The sequence below is a fragment of the Camelus dromedarius genome, chromosome 31 (genome assembly GCF_036321535.1).
Source record: "Camelus dromedarius isolate mCamDro1 chromosome 31, mCamDro1.pat, whole genome shotgun sequence".
Lineage (NCBI taxonomy): Eukaryota > Metazoa > Chordata > Mammalia > Artiodactyla > Camelidae > Camelus > Camelus dromedarius.
Window position 1 is genome coordinate 17,533,229 of NC_087466.1, and position 22,587 is coordinate 17,555,815.

Here is a 22,587-nt window from a genome sequence, read left to right on the forward strand (position 1 = left end):
CACAGTCTGTTGTGGGGGACTCACTCCAGGCCAGTTCCAGTGCCAAATGCTTTAGACCAGCATTTCCTGATTCTGTACAGATCTCTTTGAGACCTTGAAAGGGAGCAACAGTGTTCAAAGCAGACAAAACAGAGGCCGTGAGCTTCCTTGGGTCATGGAGAGCAAAAGCAGTGATAACAACAGGAATAGCAATAAAACATTAACGACAGTGACAGCTGTACTTTACTGAACACCAGCTTTATGCTGGGCCTTGCGCTGGGTCCCCCACCAGCATTCTCTCATTTACTCCTCAACAGCACCCTTCAGGGAGGTAGTAGCATTGTTACACTTATTTTACGGAGGAGGAAACAGACTTAAAGTGATGATGGCCGTTCCTCCATTATCCAGTTTGACAGACCAGGAAACTAAGTCCAGAGAGGGCAAGCCACTTGCCTGAGGACATAGACACCAGAATTTGATCCCAAAGTTTCTGACCGTCATACTCTTAACTACAGTTGTTTCCTTCCCAGCAAAATCCATGCCAGCCATTGAACAAACAGTTGCTGAGCCTTTAAGAAACTCCAGGCAGTGTCTGGGGCCGGGGAGACTATGGTGAATGTGATGAGTCCCTGTGCTCTTGCGGCTGACCAGCTAATGGGGGAAAGACAGACACTGAAGGCTCCATCACTCCCAAGGATGACGAGGGTCAGGGAGGGAACTGGGGGAGGCTGCTAACAAAGAGAGTCTATCTACTTTCTCCCAGAGGTCAAGAGAGCCCCCCTGGTTAAGCGAGACGCCTTCCAGGCTGCACAAAACTTCTAGTCCAAAGGAGAAAGACAGACGTTCACTGGACAATCACATCAAGTCCCTTCTAGCACTTAAAATGGTGGGTGCCACCTAAGGGTCAAGCACTGTAACCAGGGCCCAGCGGGAAGAGACATATCCTTGTCCCCTGTCCCCATAGACCCTCTAAGCTGGAGGCAACAGCAGAAGTTACTTACCTGGAGGAAAAGCCAGGTTCCAGGTCCCTCACCTTCCCTGCCAGCTTAGACCCCACTCAACTTCTCCTGACCTTCCAGCCACAAGGAGGTGGCCAGGCTGCTCACGTGGGCCCAGCTGCAGCCTCCGCTTTCCCTCCTTCACGTGTCTCTCAGAATTATCGATTCTGCCACTGGAAAGGCCAGGATAATTTTGCTTAGCTTCAAATACCTGGTTCCCATGAATTCCTCAGCCAGAAGGTTATAAAGTTTCTCCTAAAACATGGGGTAAGATTAACCCTGCTTATGGTTAATAATACACTGTACCCTGTCCATCAGCTGCCTGTCTGCTATTGAAAGTTCACTATTACATACTTATTTAAACAGCCTCGCAAGGCTTCCAAGGAAAGTGCAGTTATGCATTTTCCCCTCCTTGCTGGCACGAATGACTATAGATAAACATCAATTCGCTCCCGCGGATCACAGCCACAGTAAATAAATTTTTCAGGAAGCTTGAGATCCGCACAAAGGCTTCACCAAGCTCCCATTTCACACAACATCAATGTTTGGCCTCCAAGAAATAAAAGCTCTAAGGTGCCCGTCACTAGGCAAAATTATCAATTGTCAACTCACTTTTTAAGAGGGAGAAGATGGAGCATTTTAAGGAGACATTTCTCCCTGCAGGAAAAAAATTCTGGAACGGTCATTGCACCCATAAACTAACCACTAGGACTTTCCCCCTAAAAGCCCAGGAGTCCATGCCCCCAAATTCTGGCCCCTGGGCAAGCAGAAGTAGCCATAGCTCAGAGCAGCCAGTTCCAGATGAGTTCAGTGACTTCAGTGACTCAGGCTTTGGGTTATTTTTACTTTGTTAAAGTGAGTTTTTTTTTTTTTTTTCACTACTTTTAGAAGTGGCAGACGAGGCTTGTCTATTATAAAATATTTGTTGCAAACACACACACACACACACACACACACACACACGCCCGCTCACTCACCACCCCACACACAGTTCCCGTTTGTGTAAAAATCTCAAGTCGTTCTGGTGTGAGGGACAGGAGATGGGGAAGCTGAGACACCCTTCTGGGCAAACCAGGGTTTATGTAACCCTCTGGGCCTCGTATTCAGCACAACTGTGCTGGAGGTGGGAACCTGGAGCAGATGCCATTTTATAGATGGGGAAACTGAAGCACAGGGAAGCCTAAGGAAGGGAGAGGGAACCAGAGAAGTGGACTTGGTCATTCCTGCATTCGAACCTCAGCTCTGCTACCTACAGCTGCAGGCCTTGGGCAGGTAACTGAAACTTCCTGGAGCCTCAGTTTCCTCATCTGTAAACTGGGGATTGCAGCAGTCTCCGCCACACAGCATCCGTGGGAAGATGAGCTTCTAAATTCATACTTGCTCGTTTTACTCTAAAGGGTTCATATCCTCCTAGCTAATCACTGGCAGGAACCCAGGCTGGATTTGTGAGGAGGGAGCACTGTTATTGGAGCAGCACATCCAACCCTGATTCTAAGCCTGTCACTTCAAGTCACAGCTGTTCTCCCAAATCTCCAGATTCTCTGTCCAAGTAATGAGACCCTGGACTCCTAAGTCTTTAGTATTAAAATCCTTATGTGATGTCTTCACAGCCATCCCGCAGGGAAGGTGCTGGTATTATCCCCAATTTACAGGGATGAAAACTGGGGCTCAGGGAAAGTTGTCAATGACCAAGGAAACATGAACAACCCCAGACCTCAGCTCGGCCCCGCTCAGAAGCCTCTGCTCCTCCTCCCAACGGCAGTAAAGATTCCAAGTCTCAGTTTTCCTGCCTCCTTTAGGACGGACTTGGGAGCCCTTTCTCCTGCCCATGGTTGGGGGAGTCATCCCCACACCCCCTCCCTTCTTCCCCCCAAAGAACTCCTAACAAAGCTCAGAGTGAAAAGGACATGTTTACAACATTTTCTAAAAAGGTCTGCACTAGGTTAAACAGTGTTCTCCTCCCACAACCCCGACCCCACAAATTCACATCCAGACTACGGCCGGAACCTCAGACTATGACTTCACTGGGAAATAGGGTCCTCGTAGTTGAAATTAGTAAAGATGAGGTCATACTGGGTCAGAGTGAGCCCCAAATCCAACGATCATTGTCCTTATAAGAAGAGAGGCCAGGCCAGACGGAAGACAGCCATGTGACAATGGAGGCTGAGACTAGAGTGACAGAGCTGCAAAACAAGGGGCACCAAGGACTGCTGGCCACACCCAAAAGCTGAAAGGGGTAAAGAAGGACCCTCCTCTGGAGACTTCAGAGGGAGCATGGCCTTGCTAACACCCTGATTTCAGACTTCTGGCCTTCAGAACTGTGAGACAACACATTTCCGCTGTTTTGAGCCACCCAGCTGGTGGTAATTTGTCATGGCAGCCCTAGGAAACTAATACAATGCTATTCCATGAGAAGTGCATAGAACCATGGGTGACAGTTGTCTGGGCTTTTGGAAAGTTCCAGGCTGGCTGAGGTGAAAAATCTAAATGGGCCCTGTCAGTAGGGCAATCAGGATGAGGTGGCCCAGTTCCCCAACTCTCAATGGCCCCACAGAGTTTCTACCTGTACTTGAGAGGCTACACAGGGACAAGTGCAGGCCACCCTGCTACACTTGACCTTAGCCAGCAGTGGCCTCAGCTGTGTCTCCTCCAGGCCTCATGGAAAGGGCATGGCTGAGTCAGAAAATCTACCTTGGCAGCTTTTGGGCTGTAAACCTCACCTCCCTCCCCTGAACAGTAACACCGAGGCGCACATCCCAGAGTTATTTATTGCTAGTTGCCTCTTACTGAGGCCATGCTTCATACCAGCACTGTGCCTGGTTGTCCCATCCCTGGCTGGAGTGGGCTCACTGACTCCTTTGGCCACCTTTTGAGGTGAGTCTAAAGAGTGACCCCTTATACAGATGTGCAAACTGAGGCTGGGAGTGGCTGAAGTTAGCTAGGACATGGAACAGTTGGACATAGACCCCAGTCTGTTGGACTCTAGCACCTGTACCCTTAGTCCAGAAGATAACATACATGGGGCCTCACCACAAAGCAGGAGCTCCATAAATGCTGATGCTTGCTTTGGAATCCCTCGGTTTGGCGATGGCGCTGTTTCTCAGCACCTTTCCTAAGATAAGCCAGAGAAATGGGAGGAGAGCCTCAAACTAGTCTAAAATTAAAAGAAAGCAAAGAAAACCAATAGTTAGTATCTATGTTAGGCTGACTGGATTGTGGCACCTTTGAAAAACCACTGGACAAAATAAAGGAGTTGTATCTTTAACACCAAAGGCCTCGTCCCCCCGGGAACACTCATGGTCTCTGAGTGGGGGTTGGGGTTTGGGGGTTTTGTTATTCACTGTAAGGCGCTGGCTGAGGGAGCATTTCATCTGACCCTCACTGAGGCCAAGGACGCCAAGAGGTGGGGAAGGTAGAAACTACTGCTGTTTTACAGAAAAGACTGTGGAACAGAGAAGTAAAGGGGCTTCCCCTAAGTGACCCAGCCCAGAACCCAACTCACCCAAGATGCCCCCTCATCTGGCCCCTTGCCAAGCTCTGTCACTTTCACACTGACAAATGTCCTGAATTCATCCACTTTTATCCAAGTCCACTCCCACAACTCTGCTCCAGTCAGCCGTGATCGCGTACCAAGATGTGGCAGTAGCCTCCGCTGGGGGCTCGCCTCTGCTCCCCTCCAACTCCTCACAGCAGCCAGAACCACTTGTCTCAAACGTAAGTCTCTCTGCGTCACTCCTCTGCTCAAAACCCTCCATGGCTCCCTATCACCCTCAAGATGAAGTCCAAATCCTTACCCATCTATGAGCCCACCTGGGATTCCTCTAGCCTACTTTGGGCTGTTCTAACAGAAAAAGACTGAGGGCCAGAGTGCCTGGGTTCTGCTCTCTGCCTGTTTAATGTTCAAGCATTACCACTCTGATTACAGTTCTCCAAAAGCACCTGTGCCCTCTAATCTCTGAGCCTTTGCATCTGCTGTTCCCTCTTCTTGGAACATCCTTCCATCCTCCGCTTCCCACTCACCTGGCAAAGCCCAGTGTTGCCTTAGGTGTTGTCTCCTGCAGACAGCCCCCTCAGGCTCCCTGGATGTCCCCTGTTATAGCATGTGCCATCTTGCTCAGGAAACCAACAGCTAAGCAGAATTCGGGTCCAGGAGATCACAGACCCCAAGGAGCCATGTCAGGGCACATAATTCAGGAAGGAGGCTTTGATTCTCTCGGCATACTCTGCTCAGAGCTCTGAACCTCAGGGCAGATAGATCAGAGTTCTCAATCAGACCTCAGATACTGCCAGTGGTTTTCTTCCCCTATAAGGTGTTATCTATTTCTTATTTAGTCCTCATTATTACTTCGTATTTCAGAAGAGGGAAGTGGGGCGTTAAGAAGAGAAATCACTTGCCCCAGGCCACAGTCTGGTTGCCTGTAGGGCAAGGACTCCATCTCAGTGCTGCTGGACTTGGCTGCAGAACTTGTGCCCTTGACCACTGCATCACAGGGCAGAAGATGCCCTGAGAACAGCAACTGTGCAAGACAAATCAAAGGAACTATAATCACCACTATGGGATGCCAGAGCTGGGAAGGACCACAGCTCCACCTGGCACAACCTCAATTCCTTTTCCATCCTGGGCCGCAGTCTCCCCACCTGTAAAACAGGTATAACACCACCAACACCACACACCCAATGTGCTCACATAAGGCAAATGAGTGGGTAGGGGAGAGGGTCATAACTCCTGAGGTTAGCAGGTCACTCAGGAGCAGCCAGGCGGGAAGCCCAGGCCTACTCTCAGCCACCTCTCACCTACTGAGTTGTCAGTCATTTAAGAGGTCACCCACAGTGCCCAACTAAGTGGCTAGAGATCATGTGACTATGCATGAGGGAAGCGAGCTTCCTGGCTCTGCTCAGTATCCAAACCACAGAGACTCAGAACTGCATGTCTAGAGGAAAGAACTTGGGGTCTGGGGCCAGACACTCCCAGGTTTGAGTCCCACTTCCACCACCTGCAAGCTGTGTGTCTTCAGACAAGTCCCTCAACCTCTCTGAGCTTGTTTCCTTCCCTGTGAAAACCCATCTATATCATGCAGCTGCTGTGAAAACTTGAGTTAATGTATCACAGGGTAGGGGTTCTGCCCATTGTATCTCTAATAATTAATGAAGTGCTTTCAGTCTCTCAATTTTTTTACATTGAATTTCTTATTGTGAGATAATTATAGATTCACACACAGTTGTACCAAAGAATACAGAGCGACCTCCTGTACCTTTTCATTTTCCCCTTGGTAATAATTTAGAAAGCTTACTACAAAAATCACAACCAAGATACAGATATTGATGCATTCAACATACAGAACATTTCCACCACCACAAGGGTCCCTCACCTTGCCCTTTTATAACCAAACCTACCTTCCCTCCATTCCCATCCCTAATCTGTTCTCTATTTCTATAATCACTCATCCGTTAGCCATTTCTGTCTTCTCAAGAATGCTACATAAATGGAATCATCCAGTATGTTATCATCTTTGAGACTGGCTTTTTTCGCTCAGCATAATTCCTTCAAGATTTAACCAAGCTGTTAATGTGCCAATAGTGCTGAGTAATGATCCAGTGGAATGGATGTACCACAGTTTGTTCCATGGAACAGATGTACTACAGTTTGTTCAACCACTGACCGGCTGAAGAGCATCTGGGCTGCCTCCACTTCGGGGCTATTATGAGTAATGCTGCTGTGAACATTCGTGGGCAGGTTTTTGTGTGAACTTAAATTTCCATTTCTCTGGGATTTGGCCTTTCACTTTTAAACCCCTACAGACATATAATTTCATTCATTCCACAAATATTTTTTGAGTACCTATGTGCCAGGATTTGAACCCTCAAGGACTGAGGGAAGTGATTTGATGGCTTAAAAAAGGTGCGCTCTTCCTCTCTTGGTTCTGCACCCATTTCTGTGATGTTAACTGTCTTCCTCTCCCAGGCCACACTCACCTCATTAAAGGCCCCTGGCAGCAACAGTTTCCTATAATATAAATTGGCTGGTTCCTCATTAACTATGAAAGACCTAAATGCTGATCACCTCAATCAATATGTTCTAAGCTCTCACCATTTATAAAAAGAAATAATCAGGTCAGCTGAACCTGTTCCCTGTAATCAAAATGTTCCCGTCCTCAGTGCACCTCTGGCCACTTGATTCCAGACGCCAGTGGGCTCAGCATTTTCTCTATCATGAAATAAACTTCATCTTAAGTCCTGAACTCCTGAAATCCATTGCTCTTGTGACAATAAAAATGCCAGCCATGATATAATAGGAATATTTAACCTCCAGTGTCACCAATGTTTTCAGCAGCTGCACAGAGCTTGTTCTAGCTCACTGACAGGGCTGGCAGCCCAGCCTGGGAGATTACTGTGCCCATTTTCAGAGAGGCCCCAACTTGCACTGTGTTTCTTTCAGGTTAAGTAGAAGGCATCCAGGAATTATGTTGCTGGAATCAGGCTGGGCACAAGGTAGGAAACTCTGGCTTCTCTGCCAGCTGCTGCTGTTCCTAATTTCTGATCTCATGCCGTTAAGATATCTCCCAAGCCAATGCCGGGCACAAGAAGAGGCTTTTCGTCAACATTCACTCAGATAATAATGCTCTGAGCATGTGTTTTGTGCAGGCCCTTGCTGGGAGCTGGGAGGCAGGAGGGAGCAAGAAGACTTCTCAGAGCTTACACTTCAATGGGGGAGAGAGACCCCAATACAATAAACAACCTGATACACAATTATAAATGGAGACAAATGCTGGGAGGAGAGTCAAAGGGTGCTGACAGAAGAATAAAGGGGGGAAATGCGCTTTTGCAAAAATGGTCAGAGAAAGCCTCTTTGAGGAGAGAATGGAGCTAAAGTAACCAGCTAGAAGAAGAGCATCCTGGCAGAAGGAATGGCATGTGCACAGGTCCTGGGGCACAAGCAAGCTTAGTGTATTTCAGAAACCAGAAGCATTTAGGGAAGTCTCTGGCTTTGTCTCCTTTCACGCTCCCCCTCACTCACTCGGTCCCATCCACGCTGTCTTCCATGATGTTTCTCAAATCTTCCAAACACATTTCCCCTTCGTGGAATGACCGGAACCCCCTCCCACAGCTTTTCGCATGGCCTCTCCAGATGATGTGCTGGTAAATGCTTAATAATCAGCTCCCTGGAAAAAAAGCTCAAATTTGTGGCATTTGCCAATTTCCATGGTGTTAATACTCCCACCCTAGCTAATTTCAAACTACCAATCAGACACCACTGAACAAGGGGCTGGGAAGAGATGGGTGCAACTGGCTCTCGTGAGCCTGCACAAGCCAACTCCAGCACACCACTGGCTTGCTCCCTCATTTCATTCAGGCCTTTAAACACCACCTCTTCAGAGAAGCTTGTCCTGTTCCCCACATCAAAAACAGCACCCCCATTGCCATCCTCCGCCCTGTTTCACTTTTTGTCCGCTCCTCTCACACCTGATACTCATTTGTTTCTCTACCGCTTGTCTCCCCTGACTGGCAGGGCAGCTCCATGAAGGCAAGGAATCACTAGTGTCCAGGACAATGCCTGGCACAAAGCAGATGCTCAATAAACATTAAGAGCATAATAGGATGATGTGAAGGCCCACGTGTTTGGGCTGCACTGATGAGAAGATGGGGCTGGGTCCAATTGCCCATGGCCTGGTGACTCTGATGTGGGCAATGACTTTTCCCTGGGAAGCTTCTGAGCAACTGAGCAATGAGACTGACTTGAGTTTTAAGACACCCCATTTGGATGATGCACGGGGAGAAGCCCAGAAGTTGAAGTCAGGAGCTTCCTGAGGATGCTTCAGTGGCAGAGAGTGGAAGACACCGAGAGACACCCCTGAACCGCGTTCTGCAGCAAGAATCCTCAAGACTTGGGAGTGGGTGGGGCATGAGGACACTGGCTGGACCCCGAGGCCTCCGCAAATCCTGTGCACCCAGCAGGAGCCTCTCCAGGAGGGGGTCGCCAGGGAACCTGGGTGACGGCAGGCCTGGTGGGCCGTCTGCCAACCTACCCACCATGTGGTTCCTCATTATACAGTGCAGTCGCTGCTGCCAAGCCTTCGCAGCCACTCTCATACCGTTTTGCTTTTAAAATAGAAGTTTCCTGTGAAATTGCAAATAATTCATCGCTGAGAGTCCTTAAAACGTTCACAGGTATTTAAAATGCTATATAATCAAGTTCGCAAAAATATAAAGTGTAAGCGTTAAAATACTTTAATGTTCTAATTAAAACCAACCACTTACGCCCTCGTGCTGACTCCTGTTTACTATTTCCGTAATAGCCAATGGCCTGTTCTGGAAAAAAATTTTTTTAATTGGCGTTTAAAAAAAAAAAGGAAAAAGTTAAGTTTGCTCTTTCTAGCAGTGCCCTGAAAAAACTAAAACTCACACTCTCAAAATACCTACAGGTTGCTGACTGCTAATGCATGGCGGGGGTAAGAGGATAAAGAGGGCCCCTCAGCCCACTCCCCTGGAAACAGGGACTGGGCAGGAATTAGAGAAAAGGGAGCAGAAAACCTTTATGTCTCAGGGTTGTGAGAATGCCCACCACCCCAGACACCACCAAGCACTCCACTCCACCAACTGGTCCTCACTATTGGAAGCTAGGAGGGAACTCATACTTGTTTGTAAGGTTTAATGAGATGAGCCAAGGCTCTATCTGCTCCATAAACCCTGATTTCTGTGCAGCACAGCCATGATGGTTTTGCATATGCTGTTCCCTTGCACTTCCCCCTGCAAACTTCTACTCAACCTTCTATTCTTGGCTCAAGTGTCACCTCCTTAAAGTAGCCTTCCCTGATTACCTCCACGTCAGGATTCAAGTTAATTGCCCTGTTGTCTGGTCTGCTCTTGCTGCTTTCCTGTCCAAGGTTTGGCTTGTCACCCTGCCTCCACCAAAGTCGTCAAGAATGAGCAGGTTCTCAGGTCAAACGTGGGCCATCCTATGGATGGCAACCCTAACTGCTTGCTGGGCCTCTCCTCCTAACGCTGGCTCCCAAAACACAAACTCCCACGTGCTTCCTTTCTTGGCACTGAGTGCCATCCGTAATCATACATTATCTCCCTATTTGCTTGCTCAGCAGCCCCCTCTCCTCTAAGCTATAATCTGATCCATGAGATCAGAGGCATTACAGGTGCCCAGGGCCCACCTATGTGCACACAGTAGGTGCTCACTAAATGGCATAGAAAATGGTCTCTTAGCTCCCTCCTCAATCTTGGTCCTTTTCTTAAAGTGGCTCCTATCTGGCTTATTCATTCATTCATTCACTCACCACCACCCTCCCCTTTACCTAGGACCCACTTTGTGTCAACCCCTGGAGACATGCCAAGATGCACTGACTCTGGGGTCCCCAGTCCCCTTCACTCCAAAGGGTTCTGCTTCCTTTCCCATCTGTCCACAGCCCCATTAACCTGTCAGGCCCTGGGCCTTGGACCCTGGTCCCTAGAAGACCAGGCTCCAACATCTCTCTTCTCCACAGTCTCCTTGACCTACTAATTCCTAGCCTTCTGGTCCTTGTTCTCAAAGGCCTCTAGCACCTGTACCCTCCTTCCTCATTCCTGCCCTACTTCTAGGCTGCATCACTGTTCACCTGCATGCTGGCTGCTCCCTGCTCCCACCCAATTTGACACAGTGGTTCTTGGCCGGGGGTGACTGTATCCCCCAGGGGACACTTGGCAATAGCTGGAGACATTTTTGATTGTCACAGTTAGGGTGGAGGCAGCTGGCAATCCAGTGGGCAGAGGCCAGAGATGCTGCTTAACATTCTACAATGTACAGGACAGCCCCCTACAACCAAATGGCCCAAAATGTCAATCATGTGGAAGCTGAGAAACCTTGGGATAAAAGGATCTTTTAAGCATACCTCCAAATATCTCACTCTCCTGCTCAAATATCTTCTATGGCTCCCTATGGCCCATCAAGCTATCCAGCAAGACCTCTTCATGACATTCAGAATCCTGCATTCTCCCAGCCTAACTCCCACATCTCCCTTTCGCACATAAGCCAAGCTGGCCTGCATAGTGCTTCCCAGCCTTGACCTTGGTCTACTGACCTTGGCCCTTGCCAATGCTGTACTCTCCTCCATCTGTCAGTCTGTCAAGTCTCCCAGCTTTCAAGGCATATATTAAATGTTCCCAGGCTCCCCAGCTGACCTAACCTCTGTCTTTCCTCTGCGTCCATGCCCTGGGCTTCAATTTCCCCCAGGCCACCTGCCACCCCTGTCCACTATGGTCACTGCTATTGGTTGGTTCTCTCAGACTCTTTGGGAAACTTCGTCTCACTCATCTCTCCCCGCCAAAGTGCCCAACACAGTACAGGAGGCATTCAAACACCTCCACCCACTTACGTTTCAATCCAGAAATTCCCCCCAAATGCAACCAGTTCAGGCCATCAGCCTCTTATTTGGACTGATTCCAATCCCCTTAGTTTCCATTTACAACGTATTGTGATTTCCACATTTCCTCTTCTCTGTTTTCCCTTCATCTCAGCTTGATGCAGAGGCCGGAACTGCTCTGTCCACAATGTGAGTAGAGACACAGATGCTACCAATCCACCTGCTGCCTGCGCACAGACCCCCACCTGCCCCGGGGGTGGTCCTGCTCTTTTGTAGCAGCTTGATTTCAAACGACAAGGTAAAACATCTTCAATGCTGGAAACCTAAAAGCTGCCTTAAGAAAGTCAAACACAAAAATCACCTATAATCTCTACCAACCAAAGAAAATGCAGAAGAGATCCAGGAACCATTCCACTCAGGAATGAGGGAGCTGGAGCATTTATACACCACCTTCTGAGACCGAGGGCTGCTCCCAAGAGCTCCCCGCATTCTGGCCTGCTCCACTCTCAGGAAAGTGGTCTTAAGGTTTTGGACATAAGCCCCCAGGGACCAGAGATACAACAAAAGCAGGTGGAAGCTTGTCAGAAGACACTGGAAAGTCACAGGGGACCGGTGTCAGCGTCTGCTGATCTGCTTTTGCCTCTGCCTCAGGCTACACGGTAGATAACCACTGCCCCAGCACGAATTCACGTTACATCTAGCAACTGTCTTCATCTTCATTTGGGGATCACCATCCTATCCAGTCCCACTCCCTCCCAACTACTGTGAACATCTGCTGTGCTTTCCTGGCCAGATAGCATCGGAATCTTCTTCTTGTGGATGGAGAAGACCCCCTTACATGAGTCTTGGTGGGAGGCTGAGTTGATTTCTGTTGTTTGCAGTTACGAGTCCTGGATGGGGTACCTCCCAGATCACAGGGGTGAAGCTTGAGACCCAGGCATAGGCCAACAAACAAATCTCATTTCCCTAGACTGGGGAGGCTCTGCTTTTTTAACTTACAAAAATTACGTGCTAAAAAAAAATAAAAAAGATCACACACTATGTGCTGTTTACCCTCAGCTTTTAACCACATGACAATATGCTGAGGATGTTCCCCCAGGACAATAAATATCAGCTGGTTTTTCCCTTCTTAAAAAAATCCAGTTTCCATACTTTTCCAAAAAATGAAAATGAAATCAAATGAACTTTGCTTGGAACAATTTGAGACACTCCTTGAGAAAGTTGGAATCCCAGGGGGTGTTTGCAAGCCTCGGCTAGACACTCTGGGTGGATGACAGTCAAAAGGCAAACCAGAGGATCATGCCCTACCACTGCAGTAGTTAGTCAGGACTGGTGACACAGTGGCTGGGGCTGGTCCCTGGGTCCCAGACACCAACTCCACTTCCCTGAAATGCTGCCATAACCAGGGGGCCTTTAGTGTTCACTTTGTACTTATAACTATAACAGCTCCTATTTATTGAAGAATTACTGTGTTGGGAGCTGTACCAAAAACTCAACATCCATGTCACTGAATCTTCTTGGCAACTCTATGACAGCTATTATCAACAACATCTCCATTTTTAAGGTAAGGAAACTGAGGTTCACAAAAATTCAGCAGCAGTACTATTAGCAGTAATAATGGCTCACATCTGTTGAATGCTTACTATGTACCAGGCACTGTTCTAAGTGCCTTACATTGATTTATTTCACTTCTTCAATAGATATTTGCTGAGCACCTACTCTGTGCCAAGCTCCATTTTAGGTGCTAGGAAGACAGCAGTAAGCAGAACAGACAAAAATCTCTGCCCTGCTGGGGCAGCTATTTTAATGGGAGAAACCAGTAAGCAAGGTAAATGGTTAAAAGCTATAATATGATCAATCATGTTAAGTGCTAAGGAAGGAAAAATACATAGCAGGGAAAGGAAGAATGGGGGTGTGTGTGTGTATGTGTGAGTGTGTGTGAGTGTAAGTGTGTGAGTATGCACACACTGTGAAATTTTAGTTTGGGTGGCGAGAGGGCTTCCCTGGGAATGTAACTTCTGAGTAAAGACCAAAGTGAAGGAGCAAGCTATGCCAACATGTGAGAAAAGAGGGAAAAGCAACAAGGAGAAGGCCAGAGATTATCATCATTCCCATTTTACAGATGAAAAACCGAGACCCAGAGAACAGAAATGATTGCTTGGTCACATAGCAAGCAAGTGGACGTGCCCGGACTGGTACCTGGGTCTTCTGACACTAGATCAGATAGTTCTTTCCACTGAGATCCCTCAGCGAGCAATTACTCTATGCCACATCTGGATTAAGATGCTTGTGAGAGCCTGTCTGTCACCAAGGAGAGCTGGGAAGTGAGGCTGGCATCCTTCCACACAGTCCAAAGCCATGTGGGCACTCCCAGCTTGTGCACACACACAGGTGTGCATGCAGGCCCTCTGCCCCCCAATAATGTGGGTGCAAGAACAGCGTCGCTGAGGGATGTGCAACGATTAAGCTAATAAATAAAGCCGTCCAATCGATGGTTCCTGGAGCAGAGCACTGGGGAATGAGAAATTGCTACTCATGCCGGGAAAATCCAGCTCCTCCAAGACCCACCAAACCACAGCTTCAACCAACAGCAACAGGGAAGAATAGCTGAGCAGGAAGAGAGAGGCCAGGGCCTAACAAGGGTAAAGCTGTGTGATCACAGGCAAGCAACTGCCCCTCTCTGAGCTTCATCTATAAAACAGGAGTGGTAACACCAGTCCTCAGTCCAAATGCTACTGCAGGTCCAACCCAGTGAATGTCACAGTGCATCACAAATGGTATGGACAATTCTGACCAGGTAACACATGCCTGTAGCATAAATTCAGAGGCTACAAGAGGGTATAGAGGAGAAATTCAATCTCCCACCCAGCCCATGTCCTCCTGCCAGGGGTAACCACTGTTGGCAGTTTCTTATGAGTCCTTCTGGAAAGTTCTATACCAACAATTATTCTCACTTGCTTGTCTGTGCAAAGAGCAATTTGTCTGAGGTCACTGGCTTGTAAAAGGCAGTGCTGAGACTGGAAGCCCCACATCAATCTGACTTCATAGCCCAAGTCCCCAGCCTCTGTGCCACCCTGCTCCCAGCTGAGGGAAAGTCTGGAATATCAGTCCACAGACAAGCAGGGTTCTGCCACAAAGAATTCCTCCACTCCCCGGGACCAGGTCACTGCAGACCAGGGGCTACAGACCTCATGAGGCTATACCGAGGCCCCAGCTGGCCCGAGCACCACCTCCTCTTCCTTGGCCACCTGGCTATGGACCAGAATTGCCAAATCTGTCACCACCCACTGGACAGCTACAGTAGACCCCTCAGCAGAGACGTCCCATTCCTACAGCCCACTCTAATGCAAAACTTGAATAAGCCACTCCTTCGCTCAAAACCTTCCCAGGGCACTGCAGATAAAAACCAAAGTCCTCCTCCAACCTAATCCAGCCCTTGTTCACCTGTCCAACCTCCTCTTCCATCTCCCTCCCCCTTGTCACCTCATCACTCACCTGCCACCTGGCCTAGCTGGCTCCTCCAGCACACGTGCTGGCCCTTCTGGCTCTCTTCCCTTCTCCCTTCATTCAGAGAGAACTTTCTGGCTCACATTCAGAATGAAATGGTCTTGTTATTTTTTTGTCAGAGCTTCCTCACAAGACTTTGCATGTTTTATAATTATATACCTTGTCATTCCTTCACTGCCTGCCCGCCTCCCCTCAGCCAGAATGTATACTCTTTGCGGGCAAGAATCTTGTCTCAATAAACAGCTTCCTCTCTGATGCCCAACGCAGTGCCTGGCACACAGTGTGGGCTCGACTGTTGAATGAATAAATAAAGTGACCAGAAGTGACACCCTCCACAATGAACCATCTATGCATTCAATTTGCTCACTGGCCCACTTTCATATGAATGTTTCGAAAATTTCAGAGGATAGGGCTGGAAACCCCAGCAACCCCCAGTGGTAAAAAGCCTTTGCCACCCCATGGCTACCGCCTGGACTCCCTTTGTCTTCTCTCTTCTTCCGTGCTGTTGCATTAAGCAAAATTTCTCCATTGGCAAATAAATGCTTTTTCCATCAATAACCGCGGATGACTAAATCAAACCTTTAGCTGCTGTTCTTATCTCTTAAACAGACCCATGGATTTCCCAACCAATCAGAAGGTGAATCAAACACTGCCATTTGAGGTGGGAGATAATCCAGTCAATTTCTTCCAGGAGGAGGGATCTGGGTGGGAATTTGCGTACGGCCCCCAAAAAACAAACACTCTTGTAAATAAAGGCGGCCTCCATCCTGTCTCCACAATGCAACTCTTATTGAGTGAGTCAGGTGTTTGGCTGATTAAAAATTGATCCATTTCAAAATCTAATCAACAGAATAGGATTCTTTCATACGTTATCAAGAGAGCTGCTGACATCGAAAACCAAACCTGTTATTAACCCATGAACTCCAGTGACCCGCTGCTCGCCGCTCTGCGGGACCGTAAATTATTCAGTGGTCCAAGACCAGGGCTGGTGAGCCTGATGGATTTAGATGGGGGCGCAGCCCAGGGGGTTCAGGTCGATGGCGTGGCCCTGTGGGTCCCCAGAGACCTGGGTTCCAGACACTCGAGGTTTTCGTATCATGACCACGAATACATTAGCCCTGTCCGCCTGGGCTTTGCCACGGCTGTGCCTTTGACAGAAAAGCCTGTCTCAACTTCCCAAGCAGAGCAGGCAGGCTGGCCCAGGCCTCAGGGAGCTGCAGGGCTGGGGAATGATATTATCCCTAATTCCCAAGTTAATAAATTATTTTCTTTGAACTACAGAAAAGGCAAAAATAAACAAAGACAAGGGGGGCCTGGCTGCATTTTGCAAACAGTTAGGAACAGGCCATACAGTCAGTTCAAATATTTCACCTCCTCATGCAAGAAAGAGCTCTGTTGCAATGGGACTGTTTAAAAGATGAGATGAAAAAAAAGCCAGCCATTGGCTGTTTATGTGTCTGCGGGGCCCAGAGGGGCCAAGGGCTTTCTCGCCAACTTCTAGACTCTCTGACCTTGAATTAAAGCCTCATTAAGAGTCATATCTTATAAAAACAAGAGCAGAGTAAATAAAGGGCTTTTTAAAAGGACACATACCCACGCCAAAGTTTCCATCCTGCTAAGCAAGCAGGAAATCCAGCGGCAGCAAAGGCTGTAGTTGGCATTATTTTGGGGTCCGTATTCCACAGCTGACCTGATTAGAAAGAAGGATTTAGAAAGGAAAAATGTAGTCTCAGGCAGGGCTGGAAGGAGACTGGAAACTGGGAGAAGAAATTTGGACTGTTTGCTGAGTAACAAAGGGGACCAAGGCAAGTCACTTTCTTGTTCTCAACAAGGAGACCCCAGAGGAGTGTAGATGCCATCATGGGCCCCTCAGAACAGCTGCTGAGAGAACCAGAAAGGCTCTGTAGGCAAACAGGGTTCAAATCCCAGCTCCACATTTCCTGGCTCTGCGAGCTTGAGCAAGAGACTCAATCACTCTTAGCCTTGGTGTTCTCATCCAATCAAATGGGAATAATGAAACAGCTTTGTTTCATTAAAAAAATTTTAATTCAGCTATGGGTTTTAAGGTAATCTTTATTTGGGAGGCACACAGGAATTACTCAAATGTTCAACAAATGGCATCTGTTGTTTTTGTTGTTAATATTATTGCTATTATTATGCGAGGTGTTTTGCACTCCTTGGAGGAGTGTGTGATAAAGTCAGCAGTAAATTAGCACCCTCCTCAACTGCACGGTCCCAACCTAAATGCTGGACCCTCATAAAAATAATGATTCCGACCTTCCTCTCCAGCACACAAGGCTTTATTGGTAGGAACTCCAGAAAGTACCTATACAAAGGTTGAAAGCCCAGGTCCTGGGTTCAGATTCCAGCTCTGCCACCTGCTAGCTGTGTGACTCTGGGAAAATGAATGCACCTCTCTGAAAGTCAGCTTTCAGAACTTTAAAAAAAAAAGAGATGTTAATAACATGGACTTCGTAGAACTCACATATAAGCACAGTTCCTGGCACACAGTAAGCCTTTAATTAATGCTGGCTATCATCATCATCATCATCATCATCATCATCATCATCATCATCATCATCATCATTCTGACTCAGTTTCCACTTGATCAAGTGATTATTTTGTCCATTTACTACTGAGAGTTGAACCTGGCAAGGGCCTCTTGCTCAAAGACCCTAGGTGAGTCACTCCACCTGTCTGATTCCTGGGTTCTTCACCCATAAGGGTAAATAATGAGAACTATAAACTCCAAAAGACAAGGCCCTCATCTGGCCTGGTAACAACACTTGCTCCCTCAGTCTAGAACAACACCCAGCTACAACAAGCATTTAAAGAAACAAAGTACTACAATTAAACATCAGCTTGATAAGTTCCTTCCCAGAAAAGTCTGTGCCCGGCACAAGCTGTCATGCAAGAAAGGTGAATATCTCCCTCACCAAACCCAAACCCAAACTCTGAAGACGCCCTCCTTGCTGGGGGAAGCATCCAGCCCACCTTAAACTGCCTGGATACTTTGGTTCTGTCCTAGAGAGCATTCAGGAGGCCAGGGAGAGGCTGAGTCCTCAGCAAACTCTTACAGACCACCAGGAATCCTCTCTTAAATAATAATATATTTATAAGTCTGAGGCCCTTCTGACCTCTTCTCAAAGCAATAGCATCCTCTGAAGGCCCCAGGACCCGATCATATTGATCCTGTCTGAGCTGTAATTCCGTGGCTTTGAGTTGAGCAGACAGGGTCGGCCTGCCCAGCTGGCTGTGGCCAGGCAGCTCTTGGGTGCCCAGCAGCAGCTGGGAAGAAAAAGAAATCAGATCTGCCCTCCAAAGGAGGGGAGAGCAGCTGCTCCTGTGCGCAGGGCTGAGGGTGGGGGCAGGAGCTGGTGGTGAACATCTCGTTTGTCCACTCCTGCCCTCAGGCCTGGCCTGGCCCCAGCTGGGCCAGAAGAGACCCCAGAGGTGGAATGAATGGACCATGAGTCCTTGAGGCTCTCTGGTTAAGAAGCGGCATGGCGAGAGGAATCCAGGCCCTGGACCTTGGCCAGGCCAGATCTTACCCGGTCAGACGGTGCAGTCTCTCAGGAGGCCTCAGGTCAGGACTCAAAGGACACTGTGCCCTCAAGAGCAACGGTCAGAATCTGGCAGACACTTTGAGCTGAGACAGGCTCTCAGGCCAGCCAGGCCCTCCCTGCTGCTGGGGCTGCCGTCTACTGTTTACCTGCTGCCTGTTTTCCTCATGACAGGGCTTCCAAGAAGTGCAGACAGAAATCAATGCAGCTGGTCCTGGTGCCCACTCCCCCCACCTTTCCCTTCCGCTGCCAAAGTTCAGTGCCACTTCCTGTAAAGCTGAGGCGGGCTCTGAGCTGAGCTAAGGGGCAGCCAAAAGTGAGGACACCCCCTCAACCCCCTGCCCAGGCTGGGAAAGGCCAGTCAAGGCCAGACCCTTTACCTTCACCCACAGGGGAGCACTGACTGGCAGGGAGCAGCAAGGAAGAGTTTTCCCTGCCCCGCCGTCCACAGAGCACATCACAAACATGGCTGAGTAGGAGGTTATCTTAAAGTCTTGCTCTCAGTCACCTGGGGCCTTGGTTAAAAATTCAGTCTCTTAACCCAGCCTTGGGGATTCAGTTTCAAGAGATTTAGGGTGGGGCCAGGATTCTGCACTTTAACAAGCCCCTAGGTGATTCAGCTGAGAAGCCAAGTTTGAGAAACACTATTTGTATACTAAGATGCAGCTTCCAGAGTGCTAACCACTGCCACGCTCAGAAGAGAAAATAACTGGAATTAAGAGGATAGCTAGCTCAATGCAGGACACTCAGGTCAATCTGAATTCCGATAAACAAGATTTTTTTTAGTATAAGTATGTCCCAAATATTGCATGAGATATATTAAAAATCATTTGTTGTTTATCTGAAATTCAAATCTAACTAGGCATCCTATATTTTCATTTTTTAGTTTTTGCAAAATCTGGCACCCCAAACTGAAAACCATTTACCATTCCACAACAAAGAATTACTGACATAAACCACAGCTCACCCATGTGAGAGAGTATTTATAGCCACTAAAATGGACAGCAGCGGTCAACACAGCACTTGCCCTGTTCCCCATGCCTCACATACATCAATGAACTCAGGTATTCGCCAAATAACAGAGGCAGTCACCGTTACTGTCCCTGTTTGACAGAAGAGGAAACTGAGGCACAAAGAGGTGAATTCACTTGGCTAAGGCCACACAGCTAGAGAGTGGCAGAGCCGAGGATTAAACTAAAGGAAGTCAGGTTCCTGAGCTAAGTGCAGATTTAATCATTTTATTGCTCTCTAATGGAAGAATAAAAGATAAAAGACATAAATGACTAGACCATGTAACCTAGCCTGAGGTGGAATAATACTTACCCATGACTTCATTCTTTAAAATTTATATATAAAATATAGATAAAGACATTAGAAATGATTAGGGCATACACAGCTGGCAGAAGTATAAGCTGGTACAACCACTTTGAAAACCACTTGGCAAACACTATACAGAAGCCATGCATATACCTCTCTGTAACCTGGCAAGTCCACTCCCTGATACATTCCCGGGGTCTCCACCAGAGGCAATTCTGTCTACCTCTGAGGGAATACTGGGCAATCCCTGGGGATCCTTTGGATGGATGCTACTGGTACCTAGTGGGCAGAGGCCAGGGATGTTGCTAAACATCCTCCATGGTCAGGACAGCCCCCACCACAAAGAATCATCCAGCCTCAAATGTCAACAGTGCCAAGATCGAGAAACTCTGATTTATACTCAAGAAAAACGTGTGAATTGGTTTACCCAAGAGATTCAGGCACCAATGTTCCTAAAAGCACTGTTGGTAGGAGCCCCCAGCTGGAAGCCACCCAAATGCCCATCAATGGGAGAATGGATGAATAAATTGTGGTCTCCTCACACAACAGAACGCTAGACGGGAACGGGAATGAATGAACTACAGCTACACACAACAATGTGGGCAAATCTTAAGAACATAATGTTGGTGAAAGAAGCCAGACACAAAAGAGCACATGCTGGGTGATTCCTTTCACATAAAGTTCACAAACAAGCAAAACTAACGCATGCTGTTAGGAGTCAGGATGCGTCACCCTTGGGGCATGGGTTGGCAGTGACTTGGGCGGGGGCTTGATGGGGCTTCTGGAGTGGAGGACAAGGATGTTTCTTAATCTGAGTAATGGTTCCATGTTTGTTACAAGTCAAGCTAAACACGTATGATCCATGTCCTGTTCTGTATGTTTCCTACGTCATGACAAAAAGTCTAACGCAGTTGCACAAAGGATTATAGGAATAGAAGAAACAAAACTGTATGGGGGTGAAGAGGCTAGGGGTGCGGGGACTTGCTTTTGACAGGAAGACAAACAAATATGGACAAAATACCACTAAATAAATAAAGCAGGCTTTCTCCGACCTTGGGATGGAAGGGCTGTCAAGTGGGAAGTCTTAAAGAGAGATGCAGGGTGCTTCTGGAGACGGGAGCAGCATCTAAACTTTACTGAGCACTCACTACGTGCCAGGCGTCATGCTAAGGAAGTGCTTTACCTGTATTGTCTTCACTGAACCCAACGCCCTCACTCAACAGAAGGGAAAACAGGCTCAGAGAAGTGACAGGGTTGGCTCAGTGAGGATGGCAGAGCTGGGATTTGAATGCACATCAAGCCTGATTCCAGAGCCACATTCTTAACCATGAGATTTCCCTCCTACTCTCGCACAGGAGAGCCACAGTGGCACCACCACCCTTCTCTCCTCTCAGGGGTCCACCTGGAGCTCCCAGACCCCCGAGGAGGCACAGAAGTCAGGAAAGAAGGGAACAGAGTTGAACCGGGAAAGGCAGAGCAGGTGGGCTACAAAGCGCTGCTGCAGGGCCGTGCTGGGAACACAGTCGAAAATACCAGCTGCTCCAAACAACATCGCCTTTAATCTCTTCAGAAAATGGATGCTGCTCTTGGGTCCCCGGAGAGCCCAAAGTTTGGGCTGAAGGCTTTCTGGAAAAAAGCTGTTGCCAGCGTCTCCACAGTCAGTCACTCCGGGTGACGTCTGACACTCCACCGCGGCACTGGCTGACAAGCATCTTCAAAGGACAGAAATCAGCAGCTTAGCCGTCTTTTCATACAGATGTCATTAACCCACAGGAAGCGCTCTCCCTGCGCATTGTGAGAGTTATTTTGGTTTAAGGAAGCCAACCCCAGAGCAAACCCAAGAAAGAAATCAAAGGAAGGGGGGAAAAAGAGGAACTCTGGCAAAATGAGGAAAAGTGGCATTTGGGTAAACTGCACACAAAACAATTTTTTTCAAGATGGTCTTTTTTGAGATCAAAGATGAGGGGGAAAAACTGTAATGAACGTCAGCAAGTGTGGTGGGCTCAGGGAAATGCGTGGGACTTTGAGGGTATCTGCAGGCCACGTTTAAAGAGTGAGCAAAATCCATTCTCGATGAGCCAGACTTGCTGGGCTTATGTGTGACCAGGGAGGAGAATGGGTGTCACTTGTACAGAGCTAAACCCCCTTCATCACTCATCCAGACCCTGGCACCAGTAGGGGCTCAATAAATGTTGGCTGAGCTGGATCCAAGCCCTGGGAAAAGGTAGGATGGAGAGATTCTCCAGGGGATGTCTGACCTCTGAGAGTGAAAAAGTGGGCCCTGACCCCAGGGCAAGTGACAAGGGTCAGATCATCTGACAAGCAGGGGGGCTGCCAAACATTCTAAAGAATCCTAAAGGAGAAACTCAGCTTTCCATTACACTGAAAGGACTTCATGTCTAGTAATTTGGGAGATAAGATAACCTGAAAATGCTCACACAACAAAACACCCAGAAATAATAGATGAGATACCAACATCCCTTTAAATATATAGGTCAGTTCAGTAAGAAAGTAAGAGAAATTCTCAAGGGCCAAAACTAAAGAGGGAACTCAAAATCAGACTGCTAAGTATGTGAACTGATACTTCAGTGCCTTTAGCAATGAAAGGGTGGGGCAGGTGCCCATGTTAGTAGTCCAGAGGCCTTCACTGTCCATGAGAGTAGGTCAGAACCCTTCTATCCACTAACACAGGAAGAAGAGAAGGCATTTGGTATGTCAGCCTTGCCTTTAAACTGGAAAACTAAAAAGCAGCTGATAATTCACAACCAGAGGTCTGCCCTCACATGGGTTTGGAGTTCAATTTTATGCTACTCTTTAAATGCTCAGATGTGTGTACACCAGCATCACCTGGATACACAGATTGCTGAGCTCTGCCCC